At 34.3% G+C, this 6,838-nt stretch overlaps 1 pseudogene; it reads right to left on the bottom strand.

The window, feature by feature from the left end:
* Window positions 1–1,693: 1,693 nt before the first annotated feature.
* LOC124984850 (serine/arginine-rich splicing factor 3-like) overlaps window positions 1,694–6,838 on the bottom strand; it is a 43,112-nt pseudogene continuing 37,967 nt past the window's right edge.

The raw sequence follows: 6,838 nt of genomic DNA, 5'->3' as shown, positions 1-6,838 counted from the left end.
AACTTCATATGGAGAGACCTTGAGATGTCATACTACCAAAATTCTAAAACTATCAAAGATGAAACTTCTAATGAGAAGATATGGACAATGTTTGAAGTCAATTTATTGTATGTAACAAAAATTATATCAACATCATTGTGTCCCATAAATACATACAATTACTATTTATCAACTCAAAATAATTTAGAAAAGATACAAGAATCCCAGATTTCCCTTCATATCTGAAAATGAGGCACAGTTCTCAAGTACATTCCAGCAAACAACCTTCCATTTATTATCAGGAAAGCTGCTATCAGAGACAGTCAATATGTAAATAAAATAGAAAGACTAAACATATCAAGTATTTTAAAAATATATAACCATTTTATAATAGGAACTGAGCATGCTGCAAGATTTACTTGACTCTCTGGGGAGAATTCCTTACTGGGGTAAAAGATTATAACATACATATACTGATGCCATGAATCTCCCTGCACCCCTGTAGTTACTCACTTAGCTGTTTCAGAACAATGGAGAAAAATCATGAAATTTTCCAAAGAGGGGAAGAAAATGTCATGTACAAAGTTTCAGCAACCAGAAGTATTTTGTTCTTTTTAAAAGCACCATTAGATTCTTGACAATATTGGAGGAAGTTTGAAGGAAGTGATATTGTAGTTAAGTCTATTCAAGTGGAAGGTACTAATCACATGTAAATGTATGTTCATACATAAAAGACTTCAAAATCATACATTTGGTATATCTTTGTAGGCAGTTAATGGACATGTTCAGCAAACTCCAGGAATAAACTAAGAAAAAGAAATACATGAAATAAAGGAATTATAAGAATCTATAAGATAATCTAAATAATGATTGAAAGTTAAACAAAACTTTAGATACTCTATGCCTACCTTAGAACTCATTAAGCAGAGATTGCGCTAGAAGAGTGCAAACATAAAGGAAAGAAAGCCATAATATTAACATGAAAGAAAAATATTAACTAAAGTATGCTTTAGTATTTTGAGTATAGAACAAAAATTCTTGCACTGGAGAGGTATTGGAAATAGAACTGTAACACATGATTTGTGGTTTTTTTCTGTTTTTTTTTTTTTTTTTTGTTGTTGTTGTTGTTGTTGTTGTTTGTTTGGTTGATTGGTTTTTTTGTAACCAAAACTTTAATCCCAATGATTCTCACAAAACATATTACAAATGACAGCTTGAAAAAAAAAATCTTGCACAGTAACTCAAAAGTTCAGCTCTACAATGTACCCTTAAACTGACAGGACATTGGTATTTTAAAATCTCAAATTTCCAAATAATGAATGATACAAATAGCTATGTATTCACACATAAGCAGAAACATAAGAACTTACAACCTAAGCAAAGGTAAACTTTCTAGAAACAGATTCTGTTACCAGCTAGGCAACCTGTGCTCAGGGTGAAGACTAGTTGGATTTTATACTAGTTTAATAGTGCTTATTTTATCTTTACATGCTTCCCTGTATTCACAGCTGAATTTCAAAATGCTTATTCATCTACAACTGCATGCTATATCCAGCTATGAAAAAAGTAAATCTTGCTTTGATTTTTTTGTCAGTTTTGTTCCTACAACATTAGAGCATCACACTTTAGCTGGGCAGGATTTAGAGGTTTATTTTCAGTCTGTGCAAGACTAAAGTTCAAATTCAATTTTGCTTAAGGGAACATTGTAAAGTAACAATTCTTGGTATTACATGCCTCATATGATCCATTTCAAACCATGGAGAATTACACCGTTATGTGTCACTGTTCTAAGAGACAAATAAATTTGAATAGCTAAAACATCTTTAAAAAGCACCAAGCTTATGAAGTCGCAAACAAAACTTGAAATTTCTGTACACACTCCTGTCAAATGAAGTTATCTCCTGTATGCCACTTCTCTTGCAAACTGGTCTTCTACTTCCTTTCATTTGACCTAGATCGGCTGAGACCTAGAGAAGGCTCCGGACGGCTTGTGATTTCTCTTCCGAGACAGCGATCTCGCTCTTCTATCTCTAGAAAGGGACCTACTCCGGCTACGAGAGAAGTTTCTCCTTCTTGGAGATCTGCGACGAGGTGGAGGACTCCTACGATAATCATCTCGAGGGCGAAGACCTCAGGAGGGAGGTGGGCCACCCCTTTGACTCCTTTTTTCACCATTCGACAGTTCCACTCCTACACGGCAGCCACAAAGTGTTCTTCCATCCAGCTCTCGGACAGCATCGGCTGCATCTCGGGGGTCTTCAAATTCAACAGAAGCAAAGCCAGGAGGGTTTCTGGAACCCACACACTTTGGAGTGGTCCATAGTAACCAAAGCCCGTTCCAATTGGGTCTTGTTGCCATTGTTTCCAAGATTACCTATATAAACCTTACAGTCCAATGGACAAGAATCACGATGCATTTCGAGATCGTGGGTTGAAATACAGAAGCTCAAATCCACAGGATCCATGGGTCTTGCCGCTCCTATTCCGACTCAGCGTCCACAGATGCCCTAGCCCATCCGGCGTCCATGAAATGGCCCATGATTTGGTTTTAATGGGAGGCAGAAATGCACAAGAGACAGCAAAGAAGCCTGCATAATACTATAATAAAAGTAATGGAATACAAAAGAAAAAAAAAGTGATACTTTTCTCTTTGGAATAATATTAAATAAGGCTAACATAAACAGTTCATACATTATAATTGAAATATGATACTTTAATAGCAGTAAACATGGGACTAGGGGACGATTATAGGTCAATTGAGGAGTGAGGGAAAGGATGGATACAGAGGTGAATCACAATAGAAGCCTAACTGATCATTGAGATAGATGCATAATGGACAATATGAAGAAGGAATTTCCTATGTTCACATGTTATTTATAAACACAGAGGTATGTAAAAAAAGAAATTACTGAAGTAAATAAAAGTGACTTTTCTTTGAAAGTATTAGAGTTGGAAGTTGTGAAGGTGGGTGAAACCTGTTTTCCTTTAGTCTTTTGCAGCAATTTTACTTCAAAGGGGAAGTAACACATGTAATAGTGAAAATAATGTTTAATAAAACAGATGTTTCCTTTGTTCATCCAACTGTCCAACTGTAAACCACTTTTCCATTGGAAAGTCCTGATGAGATTTTTCCACTGACTTCAAAAATTGCATGTATATATATGTGCAATTGTATATAGTACTCTGCCCTCTGTGACTCCTGTACTCTGGAACCCTGCCAACCCAAGCACAGCTGAGGTGGCAGCAGCCTAGCGGGGTGGAGGGGGCCACAGGGCAGCCCGCAATGCTTCAGACCCTGGCGCTTCAGGGCACTCTGCAGGGGACCAACGCCCTCCCTCCAGCCCCAACCCCAACCAGCCAGGCCCCAGGCCCAGGCTGTGTGACTGTACTCACCCCCTCGCTCAGCACCTGTGCCCATCATGATTTAAAAATTTAGTTTCTCTTTGTTTACTCCAGGGAGAGGAATGGGGAGAGGAAAGATAGTAGAATGAATGGGACATTACTTTCCTATGTTCATATGTGGATAACCGGAAGAATGGGAAGTTGTTCTCCATATATGTATAATATGTCAAAATACATTCTGTGTTGTATAACTAAAAAAGAACAAATAAAAATTTCCCTAGGTATCTGAAATGTGTTATATTTAATATATTCTATTTATGACTAATAATCCATCCAAAAAGCATAACTATGTTACTTGTGTTTTCTTAGATTGACCCCAATACAGATTTCAATTTGGGGAATGACAATATTTTATGAAAGTGTTTATTGACAGAGTGAGAAAATAAGAGATAAAGGAGAATAAAATATGGCATTAAAATAGACAGTTTTTTGAGTAAACTTTTCAATAGTTCATTAATGAAATAAAACTATATGTCTTTGATAAGTATCACAATGTAAAACTTTAAATATTTTTCAAATAATTTGCATTTAAACATTACAACATAAAAATGTTATACATTAATATATATCTGCAGTTACCTATATTTTCTTCAATTGGTAAAACACATTCCTGATTTTGTCAATGATATGAATTTGTAAGCAAACTCAGAATTCACTGGGAAATATTGAAATTGTTCAAATTTGCATCAGACTAACCAGTATAATCTCACCTAGACAGTGAACATCACCTTATTATATTTTCAATTCTTGTCCTCCTGAAGATAAAATCACTGTGACACACAAATATAACTATAAGAAATTAAACTACATAAGAGAGCAGCAGTGGTGGACAAAGACGATATAAAGGAGATTCACTGCTTTTACATCTACCAGAATGAACTGAAACTGCTGCACTAGGGGCAGCTCACAGTCCAATAGCCCCCCAATAGCACAACACAATGACAACATTCAGGAACTGTCACAATGAACTCTTAACTGAGTCCCATTCCCAGGATGATAGATGGCACCAGTGCCAGATGAAACCGCTGTTTTATTTACAGCTTTAATAACCTGGGTTGCAGAGATGGAAAAATTCTAGGAAGTGCCTTTGAAAGACATTTTACTAACCTTTAGAACAATGTCATTTCCATGTTTACCAGGTGCATTCCAATAGAGGGCCATGTGGCAAAATATTTCTGACTTAGATTAGGTCTTTATCAACTGTCAGAGGAAAATGCATTGTGACATTAAAGTCTTTTATGTTTCACATTTGTCGTTTTATTTGACAACTTATTGAGCAATGAATGTAAATAGGATACTGTTGCCTCACTATCAGTAATATTTAAAAAACTGAAACAAGACTATTTTATAAAGTTTTAAAGTGTAATTTGGAATTTAAAACTCTACTAACAATTCTGCCATATTTGCAAAGGAGGAAAATTTTTTTCTCCATTAATTTAGCACTTTCAGATTTTACTAAGTGTAATTTTCCTAAATCTAATTGTTTCCTGTATTAACTTTAGATGGCACTGAAATTTTTTTCATGACTGGATAATTTTAGTAAACATAGGAAGGAAATTTAATGTTCTCGTTATAGATATAAGACTTTTATAACTTTTAAATTATATACAGAGCACATATTAAATGAAATAATTATAAATATGATTTTATACTTTGGTTTTTGGTACTGAAAAAGAAATCTCAGATCCAGTTCCCTTAGGCATTTCCCCCTGGCATCATTGGTGGCATTATCCTTGAAAGTAGGAAGGAGAGAATTTCATAATGCAAATAAACTTTGCTGTGAGCTTATTTCCTCGACTTGAAAGTCAGTAAACAGGAAGGAGATTAGGCAATGTCTTAGAATAGAGGAAGCTATGGGATGTCAACCTCCTTAGACACTTAATTCAAATCTAATCAATGTGGGTCTAAACAATCCTGAAATCAGTATGGTTAAATGATGTCTGATGACTCTGGAGGGTACATATCCAATTGATTTTCTTGAATTAGGTACTATGCATGGGGACATAAAATCTGGTGTCCTACCACTCATTTTCAAGAATTAAAAAAAAAAAAAGTTGGAGACAACAGAATCATCAATCCTAGTACACCAGGGCAGGCACAATGAGAGAAGTAATGTTTTTAAATGGATACTGCAGCTACAATAGGACATTTTGGAAATATGTGACTTTTTTTGACATAATGTTATATGCTGTCATTTAGTGGACAGAGGTAAGACATGAGAGATGTCTTCTAATATACTGATAACCCCATACAGAAAATGATAATTCAATGTCCCATATAACTAAAATACCTTGAGACTTTCTTTGATCAGTTTACATAGATTCTTATTTTTGAAGAAATTGCAAGAAATATGAAAATTGAGAGATGATATGTTTAGATTCTTGAAATATTTTCAAGAGCAATTCACATTAAATCATAGTCATATCAGTGCAATCAAAAGATGTGTCCATTTGTGACTGTTTATGTAACAGCATGAGATTCTTTTTCATCCATTTTTGGTACATCTCAGAATTGCTTTTTAAAGCTAAATAATATTCCATTGTTTATATATATCACATTTTTTCCAGTCATACTCAGATATGGAATTACTGATAATTACAGAATTATCATAGGATAATTCTGTTTTTAAACACCATACAGTTCCTCATAGTGATTGCAAAAGTTTACGTTTCCATCTCAGTGAACAGGGGTTTCAATTTCTCCACTTGCCAACACTTATTTTCTTTTTTGTCTGCTTTCTCCTCCTCCTTCCCAGTCTTCACTGCCTTCTCCTTTTCTTCATTCTCTTCTAAGTCATTACTTAGTTTGGATTTGCATTTCCCAGATTATTAGCAAAGTAGAACATCTTTTTATACCCTTGTTAGTCACTTATATATCTTCTTTGGAGAAGCATCTGTTCAGGTCTTTAACCTATTTTCTAGTCAAGTTATTTGACTTTTTGCTGTGGTTTAGTTGTAAGAGTTCTTTATATTTTCTGAGCATTAAGGTCATATCAGGGATATAATTTGCAAACATTTTGTACCATTCTGAATGTTTCCTTTTAACTCCATTGTGTCCTTTGATGCATAAACATATGTTTTATCCTGAGAATTAAAATTTAAATATGTATATGTGTAATGTATATATAAAAATATATATAATATATATAATTTTTTTGAGAAAGAATCTTGCTATGTTGCCCAGGTTTGCTCTGAACTGTTGCCCAGGCTTTCTTTGAACTCTGGAGCCACAGCACCAACCAAAGATGATGTGGTTCAAGATGGAAAATCTATTTACATAAAGAAATTGTAGCTTCTCACTGAAATCACATAAACAATATGATAAAAATGCTTACATTTTGATCTAAAACAATACAGAGAGAAATATTTGAAATAAATAAAAATAAAGCCCAAATAAATTGTCAAAAAATATTGATTCTTTCAGATAATAGTTTTAAATATATGTTCTAGGTTACTTG

This window comes from Sciurus carolinensis, chromosome 5 (genome assembly GCF_902686445.1).
Source record: "Sciurus carolinensis chromosome 5, mSciCar1.2, whole genome shotgun sequence".
Classification (NCBI taxonomy): Eukaryota; Metazoa; Chordata; class Mammalia; order Rodentia; family Sciuridae; genus Sciurus; species Sciurus carolinensis.
Note: the sequence above shows the minus strand (reverse complement) of the source record. Positions and strands in the feature narration are given on the sequence as shown.